Below are 18432 nucleotides of genomic sequence, written 5' to 3'. Positions count from 1 at the left end.
TTTACCTGTGTGGAAAGAGAAAAGATGGGTTAATTTCATTTAAATGCCTAAGGGCAGAGTAATTGATATAAACTGTAAAAATCTCTGAGGTGCTTCAGAAGCCTACTGACATAGCAAACTGATGGAGGAAACACTTAGGAGAACATGCAGCTCTGAGAAGATACGAGTTGGTTGTGAAATACATTTCTAATCAGCCTGCTAAAAGAACAAGAAGGAAATTAGTTTAGCGGCTCTGATAATATTTATTTAAAGAAAAATCCAAACAAATCCTGAAAAAGCATGATTTAACTCTGTGTGTGTGTGTCTGTGTGTGTCAGTTAGCCTTCAGTGATGATTCATTTGCTGCATGTGAGGAATATTTCCTCTGAAAGATCTTCCTTCGGAAAAGCAGCATTAATGTGATGGCAGCGAGCTGTGAGATGGAATAAAGTTGACTCCATCTGTATCATTACATGTTGAGGAGAGTATCCGACGCCACAGCGTTCAGCAGCATCGTTCTCAGGCGTTCATTAACAGCAGAACATCTGTGGCTGAAGCTGCTATCAAAGCCAAAGTAAATTAAAAACGTGTGACTCTAGATGCTGTGGTGAGGATTTCAAGCCAGTTTTCTCTCTTAATTGTCAGTGATGAGTTTCGCCATACTCTTGGGTCAATAACTGCACGTGACACGTTTTTAGCGTATTCCTCTGCTTCCACCTTGCTTTGCTTCATCTGGAAAAAGCTTCATCCTCACAGCAGCGAAAATAAAAAGAGTTGAAGGGATGTTCATGACCTGTGATCTGCAGGAGAGGCTTCCCAGGATCTTAGTTGGTAGCTGGATGTGAGGCTGCGAGGAAGGCCTGGCATAAACCTTGGCCATAGGCTCTGTTCATAATGTTCTAACACAACAGCAAAAAGAAAATAAGAGAAAAATCAACAAATCACTGCCTCAGCTTAGCTACCAAAAACAAACAAACAAACAAAATCCCCAAAAAAATCCAACCCCTGTTTGCTCATATCTGCAGCTCGTGGTTTGGATCCAGAGCGAAAGCAAAAGTGTTGAAATATCGTTTGAGCAGCTGTCAGTCACTCAGAGGAGGGGTTGTTTCCAGTACATCTGGGCCCTTGAGCCAAACCCAAAACATTCTGTCCCCCTCTGCCTGGCCTGCCTCTGCTGGGTCCCTGCTCCACCACGGCAGCAGCACTCAGAGCTGTGGCAAATTCCGAGTCGGGAAATCAACCTCCATGAACATTCTGGTTTCATTCTTGTGTTCTGCTGTGGATAGCAAAGCAGCAAAAAGCTCTTTGAGGTTTTTTTTTAATGGAAAGATAGGTGTGATAAAAGGTAGCACGTTTTTCAGAATGGGGATGGGCGGACACTGAATTTCCTCCACAGTCCGCAGCTCTGCAAAGCTGGCAGGTGCAGCTCTGGGGAGGTTTGGGATTCTTGCTCAGTTTTGGATCCTAAATTCTACAGAAGAATTGTGAAATCGAGTTAAATGAAGTAGATATTTCACTAGATAGAAAAAATTCAATTTCAGAAAAATAATAATGCTGTGTTTGAACTATGGAAACCTTTTAAAGTTTTCTATAGTCAAATACAGAGTTCCATCACTGTGGGGAAATTTAGAGAAAGGAATGCAATGAGTGCCTAGACCCTGTCTTGTGAACAGCTTTATCAGTTTGAGTCCACGATGGAAGAACAGTGAAAATCCAGACTGTTTGCATTATTCTCTGTGTCCAGTTTGTACACATCTCATCACAGTATTTCTTCTTCAAAGCCTGCCTCAGGTTTGAGATTTTAATCTCTCATTGTTTTGGTTTTGAATGCTTGAAGGACACATATTTTTTAAAATCTAAAATAACTCTTTTCTTTAAATACTAGCAAAGCAGTGTTCCTAATTTTTTTTTTAATATGTCTGTGGAGATACCTGAATTCAAGTTGACCAAAGGATTCTTTTTCCCAGAAAAAATAAAAATCACCAACATTCTGTTAAAATAAGCACACTTATTAAAAAAAAAAAAAAAAGTTAACAACAAAACCCCCAAACAGAACACTTCCTTCTCTTGAACCAGTGATGGTGGTCATGAATTAAAAACACACTTCCCTTCACAGCAGCTGAGGGGAGTTCACTTGGAAAAGTTTCTAAGCCTTGCTGAGTTCTGAGGTAACATTTTCAATTCTAAATATAATTATATTTTGGCATTTGTGAGAAATACTGCCAGTATTAATTACTGGACAGTGTCTTTCAGCAAGGAAACTTTAGAAACCTTGAAATTTCCCAGTACTTTGTTGAAGTATTACGTAATGTTTTGCTTTGGCTTTTCTTTTCTTATTCTTCTGAAAAGATGAAAGTCATGCTGAGCTTGGGATCCAAATATAACAAATTTACTCAGATAGCAGCAAACAAAACACAGCAATTACATCCAGGAAATCAGAATTTTTCCCCGTCAGGGTGTGTATTTTGAATTATTTGTGTATCAATTTGCTTTCAGTGGTGAACAGTTCACATTATGATTTATTGACCACGTAGGTTCAATGTAGATTTAAACTTTATTATTTTGGGGTGTTTTTTTTTTTAGCTTCAGTAACATCCTTGTGCCAGTCATCTTTCCTGTGCAAAACACTTCAGAATTCCAGGGTTTGGCCATCCACGTGGGTGGTGCAAGCAGAAGAACATCTGTGGTTTGAGTTTAGTGATTGATGTGAACCTCTGTATCATGCAGTTAATCAGTATTTATCGATTCTGATGTGTGATTCTGATTACATTTAAACCAAGCTGAACTTCACGGATGCCACAGAATCACAGAACTGTTGGGATTGGAAGGGGTCTCTGGAGATCATCTGATCCAACCTCCCTGTCAAGGCAGGATCCCTAATAATAAAAAAAAATTCTCATCGTGAATAATCTCATAAGACCCTCAGATTAAAATGGTGGCCCTGCTGAATTTAGTAGTAAAACTGTTAGTGAAACCAGGAGATTAAAGAGAAAAGAAAAATATCTCCCTAACTGGAAACATTTAAAATTTGGTTCCAGCCTGAACGTGCTCCAAGAAAATCTTCATGGTTGTTAACCATGGGCTGTCCAGGGAGCTGGTGGAGTCCCCACTCCTGGGGGTGGCCAGGAAATGACGGATGTGGCACTCAGGGCTGGGCTAGGGATTGCTCGGGGCTTGGACTCGATGCTCTTGGAGGTGTTTTCCACCCTAAATGATCCTGAGGTAAAGCCAGATAAATCTCAAGCAAAGGCTCCTGATGATCCTACAACGGTCACAGCAGAGCTTATTGAACACCAATAAATGAAACACCAATAAATTAAACACCAATTGCTGAAACTCCAATCTTCCACTGGCTAAAAAAAGGCAGTTCTGATATGTTCATCCTCTAGATTTAAAAATGTTTCTGAATTTTTTTCTACTTTGAGACAACTGGATGGTGAGGATCCAGTGTTTCAGGTGCGTGATCGGAGTTCTGATACTGGAGTTTAGGTTTGAGGAGGGATGTGGAGTTTTAGTTTGGACCAGTCATTGAGGAGGCAAAAAAATCTGGTGTTTGTTGTGGCTGGATTGTCCTCAGAACTTTATTGTATATTTTAAGCCCAGGACGCTGCCTGAACACTGGTTAGAGAAAGTGTTTTGTATTTTCTTTTGTACAGGACCATCACTGTTGGGTGATGACTCCCTCTCAATACTTTTAAGAATGACTGCAACAGAAGTAATATTTTGAAATTCGGCTCAGAATCTTTGTTTGTGTCGCTTCTTGCAGATTAATACCCCAAGCAGCCTTTTTTCCTACATCTATTAGAGGCTTTCTCCTGTAAATAGAGCAAGAATGCTCGTGGTACAATTTCCAGTGGAGAGCAAAGGCCCATTGTAAATATTTAATAATTCATTATCCAATTAGCACATCAAGGACAGTGATGCCTTCCTTAGAAGTTCAGTTGAACTTTTTTTCCTTTCCTCCTTCTCTTCTCCCCTTGTTTTTTGAGAACTGCATAATTCATCCTAATTCAGTTGCTAAGAGGAAGCACTTGGGATTTTGTGGAAGTTTGCTCTGGTGAGCAGTGGCATTGCACAGGAAAAAAAAAAAAAGACAGTTACTAGTGTAATAGAATTTTTATCCCTGGACTCATTTAAGCAAAAACGAGGGTGTTGTCCTCAGCAGGGTAAAAAAGTTCATTTCTTACTCAAATAACACTTCTTTCTTCACTCATAATGGGTGACAATAATGAAAGAGGCCTACAAAATAAAAAGTCCTGAACACTGAATTTGGAAGACAACTTGGGGCTGGCGTCAGCGCCACGAATATTTCTGAGAAATGTAGAGTACTGAATACCTTTTGTATTGACTAAAGGAGAGAGCTCCTGGGATTTTAAAAAGGCATTGAAATGTGCAAAATCATGCAGTGTTAGTTTCATTTCTCTTTGTTTTGCTGGGATGATATTAAAGTTCCTTTTGTAGCTTTTATCATAAATTAAATCATGTGTTATTAATGTTAGCTGCTACCCTGTTTTTCCATTTCTTTCTGCATTTGTTGCAGCATGTGAGAACCAATTCTTTGCCAAAAAGCGTGACAGCTTACAATATAAATATGGAAAGAGCCTGATTTCTGCACAGAAGGGTTACACTGTAAAAATATAAAAATCATGGGATTTTAGGGTTGTCATTTTGCTGTAATGCATTGCTCTATAAATTTGCTGTCGTGAAGATAGGAATTACGGGCATCCTTCACAAAAGCAGAGAAGGATAAGAAAATGAAAAAGAAGAGTGATTTGTTTCAAAATGGAAACGTTCGTGGTGCTCAGGATGCCTTTAAGTTTATAAATTGTTTCAGTATTTACTAAAGCCACCGGCTGGTTTGAAGTTTAGGATCATTGAACATCTTGAGCTGGAGGGGACCCAGCAGGATCATTAAGTTTGAAATGCCATTTTTATGTTGTCTAATGTATATTATATAATAGATCCTTAAGCTTGCCTCAAGTTTATAATTCTACTTGCTATTTTTAGCAGTGAGAAATTAATTGCTGAGTCTTAATAAAAAGTCTTGTGTGGAGGAAAAGGAGAGATCATAAATCGCAATGAAGACAGAAAACAAGTGAGCAATTGGTAATATAATGAAATCTTGGCAAAATCTTGAAGTCTCTGTGGAGGTTGGTACACAGTAGACAAACTGTCCTCACCTCAGTTCTTGAATGTGCTTTACTCCCCCTTCATCTGCAGAAAAGCATCTGGCTGCTTGTGACCGGATTATTTATAGAATTTGGTTTTCTGGACAGGCTGGAAGTTGCACTAGAAAATGTCCTTAAGATTGTGACTCATGAGGGCTTGGTGAGCCGCAGGTAACAAACAGGATGCTGCTAGGAGTGGACAATGTTTAACCTCAAAGTGCTCATGTTTGGGGGTTGGTTTGTTTCAAAGCCACGATTTTCTTCCATTATTTCCTTCTAAGAAAAGAGATAGACGTGTTTGAAAAAAAGGAGGTAACGGTTGCCATAAAATCAGGGGTTTTCCTGCTCTGCTGAGAGCGATTTGAAAAATTCCATGGCTCTAAACAGAGTGGAAATCAGCTTTGGGAGGCAGCGCCACAGGTTATTCTAGGCAGTGTCGTTGCTACCTCACAGTTCCATGAGGTCTTGAGGTTATTTTGGAATTCTTAATTTCACTGGCAACAGAAATGGTTGTTCAGATCCATCCTATGAGGGAGGCTTCACGTGGCAGTGGTAATAAACAGAGAAAGGGGGATTGGAGCCCTTGGAGCTGGAGGTAAAAGGTGGCACAGTTGACAAATTGGGTGCTCACACTTTGAAATGTAGATTAAACCCTAAAACTAGAACTTTATACCTCCAGAAATGTGTTAATTTTTGCAGGTACAATTAATTCTGAGTGAATTAAAACCAAGGGGGAAAGTTTCTTTCCTCCCATGGCAGAACAGTTAAAACCCAGATGTTTACACCGCGTTTATCTGCCCTGTAGGTGCTCTAATGACAGTGGTTTATTCCTCCACGATGCCTCTGCCAAGATGGGTAAATTTTGAGATATGCAGTAATGGTTTGATGCCTGTTTAACAACTGTTTGTGCACTAAGTATCTTTCTTTTGCTTTCTGGGATTTTTCTTTAAGAAGCAGACAATGAGAGATGTTATTATTTTTAGGGGAAGTCATTTCAAGATTTACCTAAAATTGAAAAACAAAGCAAACGCCATGACAAAAGCTTCTAATGTAGTTTGAGCCATAAAATCCAACTATTCTCAGAGATTTTGTACCTCAAAGTGACTACTGATTGTTTGTGTTGCTTATTTGTGAACATTTCAGAGGTAAGGGGGGAAAGTTGTGTTTAGAAATCTTTCAAGTGTGTGTTCAGACACTTCCTCCCTCTCAGGTGATGAACTGGGTGTTGCACAACACCTTTTTTTTGGTTTATTTTCCTTAGAGAAGAACAAGCCTATGATGAGAGATAAGCAGAGAGATCAGTTAGGACCACACTCTTGAAAAGAAGTGGTGTTCGGCAGAGTTGTTTTGTTTTTTTTTTAAGAGCTTGGTTTAGACACAAAATATTCCACAAAGAAATTGACGTTATAAAATAGTTTGGAGGCGTACAGGGGACATGTCATCTTTGCATTCTGGATCAAAGAAAGGCTGTTCCTAAAGCAGCTGAGCTCATGAACTGTTTTGCATAGAACTGGCAAACTAAATTTGTGATTTTCTGTTTCTGAGGCTTCCTGTGATAACAGTATCATTTAACATTTTGGTGTTCTTTTGAACCAAAAGTAAACCTTTAAAGTTTATTTATTCAGGTTTAGGTCACTATACCTGAGAAAGGGAAGAGTTTAAAAATCTGTTGGGTTTTTTTAGTATTAATAAACACTCTATCAAATGTAGTAGCTATTCTGACAATAGAAAATGTCTGTAGACATTAAAATTCCTTTCCTTGGAATTAAGCTTTTATATGTTTGGAAAGGTTGGCATCGTTCCTGACATATTCTGTAGTGATACCAATTGTAGTCAAAGCTGGTATTTTGAGATAACCTGACTCGATATAAATTATTTTCTATTATCTTCAGAGTTCTTTGATTTTCCCCAGGACTAGGGAGCATCCAAAGCTTATTAAACATACTTAAAAGATGTAACATTTAACTTTTTTATAATGTAGGGCAGCTCTAGCAGAAAATGAGTGAGAGTACTCATAAAATAATGTTTTCATCGGTATTTTTTATTCATCAGATTTTTATTTCTACAAGCATAACTTGATTCTGGAAAGAGATCAGATTCTGACCCAAACTGCAATGGATTGCAATCGTTCTCTCAGTTCCAGCTGCTCACCCAAACCCAGAAGCACATAAACACAGCTCTCAGCTGCCTTTGGGATGCTGGTATTTCTATGGATGTTTCTGCCTTTGACAGAAAGGGAAGCAAATAATTTATCTGGGCTCTGGGGTCACATGCAGGACACAATTTCCTTCTGCTGGTGCGGATCAGTGTACAAATCAGAAAAATGTGAACGGAGTAGGGGGAAAAGATTCTGTGCTGTTTCTGCACTGGGACGTGTGAGTGCACCACTTCTAAACCTCAGGAAATTGTGTCGGGTGAGGAGGAGGGGGAACGAGAGTGGCTTCATCTGGTTTTCAGTGGCAAACTGCAGAAATGCTTTCCAGAGGTCAGGGACTAAAAAACTACTTCTGCTCACATCCAAATGCTTAAAACCAGTGAAAGGATTTACTGAGGGCAAAACCCTGTGCATTTTAACCTAGATTTCAAATGGTAATATGACAACAAAAATATCCAACATTCTTACATACCTTAAATGGCGACCTTTTAGAATGGAATGTAATCTTTCAACTCTTTTATAACCTAAAGTTCCTAAGATTTGGGGTTGTTAGGCATCGCCAAACCTTTATCTTGAAATAGGACAACCTGTTAAATATTTCAGTATGGCCTGGTGTGAGGTTTTGCTTGTAGCAGTAAGTGTGCATGAGTTGGCTACAAAATTTACAGCTGACCTTGGATCCTGAAACCTACACGTTGCCTAAAAATACTTGGCTTTGAATTCTTTCTTTCATTTCTTTCTTAGTTCCTATTCATACGGAAATAGATATGTTTGGGGAATGGTGATTGGAACGTGTTTTAACTGATTCCAGTGACGTGCCCAAAAAGCTTAAAGGACAGAAGTATTAATAAGTATTCCCATATAAAAACAGTTTCCTTCTGTGGTTACATTTTTAATTGTTTTTTTTATGTTTTTATCTTCAACTTATTTTTCATTTTGCGTATCCAAAGATCCACCCCGTGCTTAGTTTTATAATATCTGACGGAAATCTGACTTGGAATTCAGAATAATTGTGTGAAGGAGATGTATGTCCATGCACATCAGAGTATAGGATTTGGGTCATTATTCAGTCCGAGGGGAAATTGATTTGCAACAGCCACTGGGAGATGTTTAATCAGTGAAAAATTCAAGTGGGACACGAGCTTATGTGAAGAGGATGCTCCTTTTCCTTTTTAAAATGGGAAGTGTCAGCAAGTGTTCTGAAACTCACTAAAGTGCAGCACTAAAAGGGGATATCAAGGTGTCTTCTGGGCCATCCCATTGCCATTAGCAAGGGTGGGTTTAAGATGTATTTAATATTAATTATTAGTATTAATTAAATGTATTTAAAGAGATTCTTTTAAAAAAACCAGTGTTTAAACCCCTCCAGGGAATCTGTTCAACTGTTTCATTCGAACCACTGTGAAAATGGTGGCATTTACATTTCTTTCCCTCGGGTCATTACTGAATATCTCCTGCTACGATTTATGGTTGTCACCCCAAATCCCGATTCTTTTAGACGTGGAGGGTCCCTTATTCTCTTTCTCCTCGCGGTGTCACTTTAGATATTTGAAAACCAGTTGTTAGAACCCTCCTCATCACTGTAGTCTTTTCTCACTTCCCTTGTTCTTGCATTCTCCATGCCAATGCCTTTTTTATCCTGCACTTGATTTTGTACAGAAACACACAGACTTTTCCATCACTAATGATGAGGAACAGAACTTATATTTCGTTTCTTCTTGTAACTTCTTTACAGACCACTCTGTACATAGGGTTGGTTTTTTTTTTGCATATCTGGTAGCCAGGAAAGCAGTAAAACAACAATGTTCCCAACACTCACCCTATTTTCTGGGCTAGTTGTTCTCTTAGCTTTTATTCCAACTAAAGAATTGTAAATATGTGTTTAGCAGAGCGGCCTGCTCTTTTAGACCACGAGGAACGAGGTGTTCACATCATTTGCAAAGCAAAAGCCGAGGAAAGGCCTGCACGGGGTGAGCTCCATCTCTGATCCAAAGGCAGGAGAGGGAGGGCCACGGGTGGGTCTGGTGCTGGAATGTTCACAGCGACTCCACTGTGCTCATTCATTTCGAAGTGTGAGTTCCTAAACATCCAGCCCTTTTCCAGAGACAGAGCCAGAACTCTTAAAGTTCGGGAACAAAGCTGTGTGAAAGCACTGTGTACGCAGACAGGTCTTTCCTCCTACTCCTTTTTCCTCCCGATGGCAAAAGCACTCCTGATGTGGCCTGGCCTCTGCCACGGTTTCTCCCACTTTTGTTTTTCCAGCACTTGTTTAGACTCGGGTCGGTCCGTTCACTTCCACGTGTGTTTAATTGAGTCCCAACCGCCTTCCTGCCCTCTCTGGAGTTTTCTTTTCTACTTAATTGTGCTTTAAAAGAACTTTCCTTGTTTTGCTATCAGTCCAAAACGTAACCAAACCCAAGAGGGCCACCTACATAGTTTATAGGAAATGTATAAATGTGTGTAGGGTGCACAGAGTTTAACTTCTGGCACTGAGTTGCCTGGATTTCATCTGAAGTGGGATTCACTGGAAGGAAATCGGGGGGAGCAGGAAGCTGGGAGAGCTGTGGTTTCTACTGACTCACTGCAGCAAGGGTGACACAGATTTTGGGTCACTTCTTTCCTGCAATGAAGAGCTTTTCTTGATGACAAAACCTGCCAGTTCTAGGGAAGAGGGAGATAGAATGTCTTCTTCACCTCTAGAGTGAAGTAAAGGAAGAATTTAAATGAAGAGTTTCACCTGCACTGATCCTGCTGTGGATACACAAGCGTCTTCTGTGTCGCCAGAGCTTTGTGTTCTTTCACTGCTGAGTTTTCCTGACTTCGGGGCCTTCTGCACAATAACAAAACTTGGAATGAGCTCCCACCAGCCCTGTGGTCACAGAAAGGATGTGTCTGGAGCTCACTTCCTTTCCCTGTGGGCCTGTTTCTCCAGAAATCTCCACACACTTCCCTTTGGCAACCCTCTGCTGTGCAGGATTTGGGGCCCGCCGCCGAATTTACTCCACTTTTGGAGCCTTTCACATGCAGTTACTCTTGGGAAACTCCAATTAAACAATTGGCATTTAATTTTCTTGGCCACCATGGGCTCTATAATCTTAGACAGCTTTCACTACTTCATGGAAGGTTAAGTGAAGTGTGCTCTTCTTTCTTTTTTTTTTTTTCCCAGCATGTTATTTGTTTACTAGATAAAAGGCAAGAAAAGCTGTCATATGTCACTTCCTTCTGTTAGATTTGGATTCATTTTGGCCTCTAATGTGCCCAATCCAAAGCCATGAAGGTGCAACACAACATTTTATCCCCTCTGTGGTTATCTTGAGTCCAGCATTTCTATCTGTGCAGGCAGTGTTTTCCTCCCTTCCAACCCACTCCCTCAAAATCAATTAATAGTCTGGCCCATAATTCTATGTGCTTCCTTTTCCAGTAAAGAGGAAGGAAGCCTCCAAATCAGATGGACGTCACTTGGGCTGCAACTTCTGCAGAATGAATGTGTCTTTGGAGCAGGAAAATGTCTCTTGTTGCCAAAACATGGATAGGAACTGATCTTCCTCTCTTTAATGGGCAATCTAAAGGTCAGGAGCCTGGATGGAGACAAACGGTGACTTTATGCCTGATGGTTGCTTTGTTGGTCGGAAATGTAATCCAGGAAGTCGCTGAAAGCTGCCTGCAAGCTGATTATTGCCACTTCATCGCTCCCCTCTCAACAGCACGCAGATATATTCACCTGGAAAAGGATAGGTGTAATGGAAAAGTTCTCAAAAACGATTTTCCTGCCCCATTCAGCAGATGAATGGTTTTCCTTTCCATGCAGCATTATATATAAATCTGTCAGGGTTTACAGTAGATGTTAGAAAACAAAAAAAAAATTTAAAGCCATTGTATTTGGATAATGCTCATGCAAATCTGAGAGAAATAGTAGATGAAGTGATCACACTGGTTAGAATATTTCAAAAAAGAAATGTTCTAAAGTGTTTCCTTAGGTGAATATATTTGTGAAATATCATAATTTATTTGCAGTGTCTAAATACATTTTGCTTTAATACGAAGAAGCAAGATAATTGGGTATGACAAGAAGCTGTCACGTGCCCACCACTGCTCGTTCTCCCTCACTGCCCCCTCCAAATTAGCTCTGTATTTCAAGCTCCAATTCAGCACAGATGATTTTTTATGTTCAAAATAGCAACTCCACTCTTGGCAGAAAAGCTAAGAAACTCCCCCATTTTGCACGTTTGATTCTCTCATAATAGGTGTTCCTAATTTTCAGACGTGTGGGTTTGGTGTTTTGTTTGTAAAGCCTCCTCAGTTTGTTTCTGAGGTGATCAGAAAAATTTGAGACCTCCCTGCTTCACTTTGAGATTAGGGTTCTTCGGTTAAATCTGATTCTGAGCCCAAGTGATAAACAATGTGATAAAGCTTGGCTCAGTGGGACTCCAAAAAGTAGATTTCCTTTCTGCAGGCAAGGGGGCAAAAGAGATAAAGTCCTGTAGTTGTGAACTCAAGGTGTGGCCGTGTCCTCTCTGCGCTCGGTTCCACTTCTGCTGCTGCCTGATTTGGTGGGCAATAGGAGTTCAGAACACAGAGAAGAAAGTCCTAAACAATATCCTTCTCCCTAGAAACTCGGGAGGATGGAATGCTGTAAGCTCTCGCTCTCTGCAGAACAAATGCCAGCAAGCTCCAAGTTTCCCCGCAGTGGAGCTCCGAGGGTTCATATTTTGGCCGCTCATGAAAGGGCAGCACTTCTCAGAAAGAAAAACGAGTTAATAAATCCCCAGGCCACATTTATCTTGCCGAGCATTTCACGGCCTCTCCGACTGCTGTTCTCCCTGTGCGCACGGATTGAACACTGGGAAGCAGCACGGGCCAGAGCACTGGGGCTGGCACGGTGCCCTGGCCTGTGCTCTCAAAGGCAGCTCTGTCTGGAGGGCAGAGGGCAATGCAGCGCCAGCAGAAGAGCGCTTTGAACAACTGGGCAACGTTTCCCTGCTCTTTCTCTCCCTGCAGCCAGCCCTCACCGTCTGGGGGGGGTGTGAAATGCACATTGCAATCATTGCTGGATGCTATTTCCCACGATTTGGGGCTGCAGGAGCATCCGTCGTTTTGCTTGTTTGGCGCTGCTGAGCTGTTAATTAAAGGTGAGCTTTTAGCGCTGCTGCTTTCAGGCCGTCCTGACCGTTTGGAACATCTGTCTCACCTTCTTCTCCATGGGTCTGGGTGGTATTTTGTAATTGGGTAGAAAAATCTGCCTTGCGGGCCTCAGGTGTTTGGTTATTGGGTCAAAAGTAAAAATAATTTAGGTGTCATCACATAATTGGACAGTTTGTGCTTAAAAGACTTTGTAAGGTGACGGAGACGGAGCCATTTTTCACTTTGTTAGCCAGAACTCACAGCTTGTGAGACTGTGCTATAGATAGGAATTGATAAGCATCTGAGTGTGAACACGAACTCCATCTCTTGCTCATTCAATCCCAGCTCTAAGAGAAGAAAAGAAGATTTAAAAGCTGCAGGGCTGGCTACAGAATTCGCAGGGCTTCCTGGGCCTCTCACTGGTGGCCATATGAGCTCCAGGGTGCTGAGACCTTGTCTGCACTTGGGCACTGCAGCTGGAGGTCCCAAAGTGACTTCTCCTCTCTCCCCGCCATCCCTGTGGCGCTGTTGGGTGCTTTGGCGTGTCCCTGGTTTTATGTCTTTGATGGTATTTGCCAAAAACCTGGTCCTGCATCCGTAACTGGCACGTCCTTTGAGATGTTTTATTTTTTTATTAATTAATGGCTGATTTTAGTCAGCGTTCATACTCGTTCAGTGATAGTAAGAACTGGTAGCTCTCCTTATTTCAACACCCACCGGTTATTCATCATCACTTGCTTTCCTGGCTGTAATTTCTAAGGAATTGTAAGGTTGATTGTGTTTTGTTGCACAAGTGGCTCTTCATCCTGCTTGTTCCTGCAAAGTGGTTTTGTAGCTTATATTTCGTATGTTATTTAATTGCAATCTGCCACTAAGGAACCAATGCTAGAGAGGGATGAATATATAACTGGACTGTACAACCTCAAACTCCTGAGAGCAGCTGTGAGAGAAATCCACCTGCAGCTGGGCTTTTCCGGAGGGTTTTTGTTTCTTAGCTTTTCCTGTGAAGTTTGTGTGACTCGCTCCTTCTAAGCAAGGAGCCCGATTTGGAGTCAGAAACCCGATCTGTCGCTTCCTAGCAAAATGACAAAACCCAGAAGAGGAGACCCGAGTCAAGACTTGTAAAACCCTCTAAATAAATGTTCTGTTAGATGTCACTGGGGGCACTTGGACTGGGACTCACCTAACACAAGTCAGGCATCCAAAGGGTGAGGATAAATCCCTCTCTGAAAAGCATTCTTGTATTTAGTTACTCTGCAGTTTCCCAGCTGCAATAAACAATTTATTTTTTTTTTTTACAGCCAAGTATTAATATTCCAAAATTCTATTTGTTTAGTGGGGTTTTTTTCTGGGTTGTTTGTTTGTTTGTTTCCCATAAAGAGAATTTTACTGAGGGATTTTTAGTTTTTCTCCCGTTTCCCCTCTGTGTTTTGGAGCACTTGCTGGCTTCTTGAGGCACCTATTAAATACTGAAAAAGTGAAGGCAGGGGGCAACTCTGAGATAAAGTGTGACTGGTACTTAATTACATTTCCTTGAAATGAAATCACTGGGATTAAAGAAAACATCAGCACAGCCAACATTAACATCCTGAATAAGCTCAGCTCATGTGGGTTTCTGACTAAACCTAAACCTCAAACTCCCTCAGACTGGGGAAGAAGCTTCATCTCCTTCACTGTTTCCCTTTTTCTCTCCAATTCCAGTACTGAGGCACTAATATTTCAGCATCTCAGAAGTCAATCAATAATCTCACTTTCAATTTCACATCCCGGATGAAATCTTATCACTGGCTAATTATTTCCATGCTCCTTTCACCTTGGAAAGCAGGAGATTGAAGCCAAGATTTTGTCTGGCTATTTTTTTTTTTTTCCATTAGTCACTGCGCAGAAATTTCAATTATCTTTTGATCCTCTGTGCGTAATTTTTCTCGTCCCCCATGTAAAATGGTGCAGAATAAAATCACTTCGAATAAAGTATTTAAGTGTACCTGGATAGCTGTTGAAATCAGTAAGTGATCAGATAGGTAAATTCAGGCCCTTTCAGAGTGTAAATGAACTTTTTTGGGGCATTTTGGGGGTTTTAGTGAAGCTATCAAGAGCATTCCCAGAGGGGGGGAAAGGTCTGTGGTTATGAGGAGAAAGGAATGGAATGGGAGTCAGAATTTCCACATGTGTAAATAAATAAAGGAAATTCTAGAGTGAGGTGTCCTTTGGAGAAGTTGCAGATGAATTAAATACATTACCAGTTTTGAAAATAGCATCTCCCTTTTCTGCACACTGGCTGTTTTTTTTTTTTTTGATACTACAATCCTTTAGAATTGTCAGTAAAAAAAAAAATTAATCTACTCTTACATTAATATATATATTTATAACTTAATATCTTTTTCAGCTTAAGCATAATTCAATGGATGAGACAAGAAGTGAACTGGTCCAAACAGGTTCTACCATATTTGCATGACCTTTATCTAAGAAATGAGCATTCTTCCCTCACTTTTGGTGCTTGTGGAATGACGATTAATTCTTAAATTTCTGCACAGAGTAGATTTAACTGTAGTAAAAAGTGTCTTTTCTGTATCAGTGGAGGAGGGCTGCAGGGGCTCGCAATTACCGCTGCACCTAGAGGAGATTTTCAGTTAGATTGTAGAAAATTAATTTTTTAATGTATTCTACGATAGCTTTCTGCCCAGGGATGGAATCAGGATTTTGCAGTTGAGAGAAACGCATTTTCAACTCTGAGTAGAGGAATGTTTCCTGCTTTGACTCCTAAGTATTCCTGGTAATTTCTGGGTTTGAGAAAGCTTTTTTAGGGCTTAAAAACCACCACAATGTATTTGACAGAAGTATATCTTTGAATATTAAAAATACCTTCCGTTACTCTTCATTTTCGTAAATACCATCTAAACCTACATATTAAAGAGGAAAGCCTACAGCTTGTTAAGGAAAGCTCTCATTTTGCACAGTGGGTAATATTTAATATTTACATGCTTGTACCTTTCTGCTTTAAACAAGAGAGATTTGCTGGCATTTCCACAGCACCGTCTTCCTGCTTGTCATGGAAAAGTGTGGAAATAGACCCAGCTGCAACATCAAACCTCTCCTGGTGCTTTTGCATCTTGCTAGGTTGAATAAGAAAAGTGTTTTCCTAAGAGATTTTTTTTTTATTATGATGATTGTTTAGCCTTATTTTAAGTTAATAGATGGCAGTATTAGATATTTTTTTCCCCATAGCCTTCCAATCACAGCTGCTTCGTTGTTCAGACATGCCCAGTGGAGAGAGCTCAGGATCATGTGTGTTCTGTAAAGCTGTGGAAGGAATTATTGGTGTGATTTTTCAGGCAATTCATGTGTGATTCCCATTCTAAGGTACTGAATTAATCCAGTGTTTTGGGGAGGAATAGGGTGAAATAAAAAGGACAGTGTGAAAAGAAGCCCAGGGGAATCTGAGAGGTATTAAAATACAATCCTACACCAGTTATGTGACAGAATTCTGTGTAGATGAGGCTTCACTCCAGAGAGATAAAATCTGGCTCCTTTTCCACACATCCTTCCCCACTCTGTGATGCTCAGCAGAGGGAATCTGCTCTCGTGGGCCTTGGAAGGTGAAAGGGAAGCCAAAGTGTTGTGCATCCCATGTTAACAAAGCATTTTATTGAAGATCAACTTGAAATATTTGGCAATCTGGGAGTCGTTTCCAAAGCAAGAGAAGGTTAATCAGAACCAAGTTTTTAGAGTGGTGAGGAAGAAATTCAGCGTGGGAGCCTGCTTTGAAAATAACCAGAAATTTGCAGCGCTGGGGGTAGATGCTGGGGTCATAACACATCCCACTTCTGTTCAAACAAAACATCTGTTTAGCAGAAACGCCCAAGTGCTTATTGACTGATTAATTTGGGAATAATAAAACCTGTTAACAAATGCAAGTGATGCCAGAAGGACGAGCAGGAGAAAATTTTTATGCTAACACAAGCAGGTTCATTTGATTGTCACAATGCTTTGAAGGAATGTTTGTTTTTCTCTGTCTTTCCTCTTGCTTGCTGCCACCTTGCTGGTTTGTTTTTGTTTGTTTTTTTTTTCCCCAGAAGTAGCTATTTTGTAACCTGCTGAAAAACGGAGGGTGAAAATTTTGTCAACATTGAAACAACTCAATGTTCCACCCAGATCCTGTGTATAGAAATACCTTTGCAGAGTAACTGTAAGAAAAATCTTCATTTAAGAGCTATCAAGTAGAAATTTGCATGGGAAGATTTTAAAGGGGGAGGGAAGCTTATTTTCCCTTGTTGGATGGTGGGATACAGTAGAACAAGCCTTAGGATCAGCCTGAAAATGAAGTTTATCGCCAAGAAGTGATTTGTCTCTGTGCAGGCTATTTACCTAGAGAGGGTAGATAGCAAGATAAACATTGGTGGTGCAGTGAAGTCACCTGGGATTATCACAGCTCACATTCCCAAATAAAAGCTGCGGGGCTTCAGTCTGAAAGAGAAGAAACAGGCTTAGAATCCTGTGTGCCAAAGTAATCTTGTTACTTCCTCTTTGAACTTCCAGCCTCGTTTTTATATAGGAAAAAACTGCAATTCCCTGGCTAAAAAAAATCTGACAACCTCATTTCCAGCACCTATCCAAATCTTAAACCAAGTTTTTGTTGGGTTTGATGCTCCAAAGAATCCTTTGCTCTGAACTGCAAAGACCTTGGGGGGATGAGATACCAAGAGACATCTCTTTATCTGTCTGAAGCTGCTGATGTCAGATATAATAGAAATGATACCCTGCTGCTCTGCATGCTGCTTGTGGGATTGAGTGCAGTCATGAAGTGAAATGAGGCTCCTGCCAAGTCTTTAAGTACGCACTCTGGCAAAATTTTATCTCCTGTTGCAGTTTGCATGATGCTCTGCAGTGATGCAAGGATTCGTTGGCAGCGCAGCAGTGTCCAGCTTTTTTATTTACATTATCTTGCTCTGTCACGTGTGCCTTTGTTGGATGTAATTGATCAGTGGCTGTTCTTTCTATTCTTTTTTTTATTGGATTTTTACACTAATTAAATTGTTCAGTCTAGAAAAGAGAAGCTCCTGGGTGACCAAACTGAGGCCTTCCAGTACCTGAAGGAATTGCCTGATGCCGTCTTACCAGAAAACTTCCTCTTAAAGAGTGGCACAATCTCTTTCTTTAAACACTTCTCAATTCAGACAGAACCAACATCCTTTCCCTTTCAGCAGGAGTCAGTGGAATCTTTACAAAATTTTACTTGCAGAAAAACTTAAAAGACATAATTCCTAATACTAAAGTGAGCTTGTGTTCTTTCATAATTAGTAATGCACAAAAGCTCCCAGCCATCCGTGCACCTCCCTTTCCATCTGAACTAAAGGTAGCAGCACGTTGTAGGATAAGCCCTGGGGGTTCTCAGGTGTAGAGTGAGTAAATTTCATGGTGGTAAAATCTAATTTTACCTCCCATCACCTCACCCACAAGGAGAAAAAAACCCCAAACCCTCAAACAAGATGCAGTGTGGAAAAAAAATTCCAGTGAGAGATAAAAAAATCCGTAGATTGCAGAGCTGGGAGAGATCATGTCAGCAGAACAATTCTCTAATCCTTCCTCTAAAAGAACCAAATGAGTGTTAGAGGTAAGAAACTGAAAGTTTATTCTTTACGATGGGGTTTTGGGGGCTTGTGTGCGCACACACTCTTTCACAGGCATTGTGTGGAAGAGTGCCAGGGATTTGCCCAGGTGGAAAGAACGATGTCTTTGAGATAAACTGCTGATAAGGAAGTCAGGAGCGGAGTCATTCCCTCTGAGATCAGTGTGTTATTCCATCAGCAGCCCCCAGCTACAAATCCTGGGATTTATTAATGGAACTGTTGGAAAAATGCTGAGTCAAAATCATCAAAACCCTCTCTGGGGGAAAAAAAAAAAAAAAAGTTGTTTTTTCTTCGCTCCTCCTGGCAGGAGCTAGGCAGGTTTCCATGGAAACTTGCCTGCCTCACCCACGGTTTCCCTGTGTGAATCCAGGGTTGCAGCCAT

The 18432-nt window shown here is 40.6% G+C and overlaps 1 protein-coding gene across 3 annotated transcripts in view; it reads left to right on the top strand.

Moving 5' to 3' along the window:
* Window positions 1–18432, top strand: part of LOC136303963 (chromatin assembly factor 1 subunit A-like) — a 220802-nt gene that overhangs the window by 58789 nt on the left and 143581 nt on the right. The window contains exon 1 of one of the 3 annotated variants that reach the window (XR_010724340.1): window positions 12417–12431. The exons of the other annotated variants lie outside the window; for them this stretch is intronic. The gene's annotated coding sequence lies outside the window, so the exon portion shown is untranslated. Of the gene's footprint in view, window positions 1–12416; window positions 12432–18432 lie in introns of those variants that run through there. 3 annotated transcript variants of the gene reach the window in all.

This window comes from Chamaea fasciata, unplaced genomic scaffold (genome assembly GCF_029207755.1).
Source record: "Chamaea fasciata isolate MVZ Bird 193981 ecotype frontalis unplaced genomic scaffold, bChaFas1.0.hap1 SCAF_2, whole genome shotgun sequence".
Taxonomy (NCBI): Eukaryota; Metazoa; Chordata; class Aves; order Passeriformes; family Sylviidae; genus Chamaea; species Chamaea fasciata.
The sequence above is the reverse complement of the archived record's forward strand: the minus strand, read 5'-3'. Positions and strand labels throughout refer to the sequence as shown.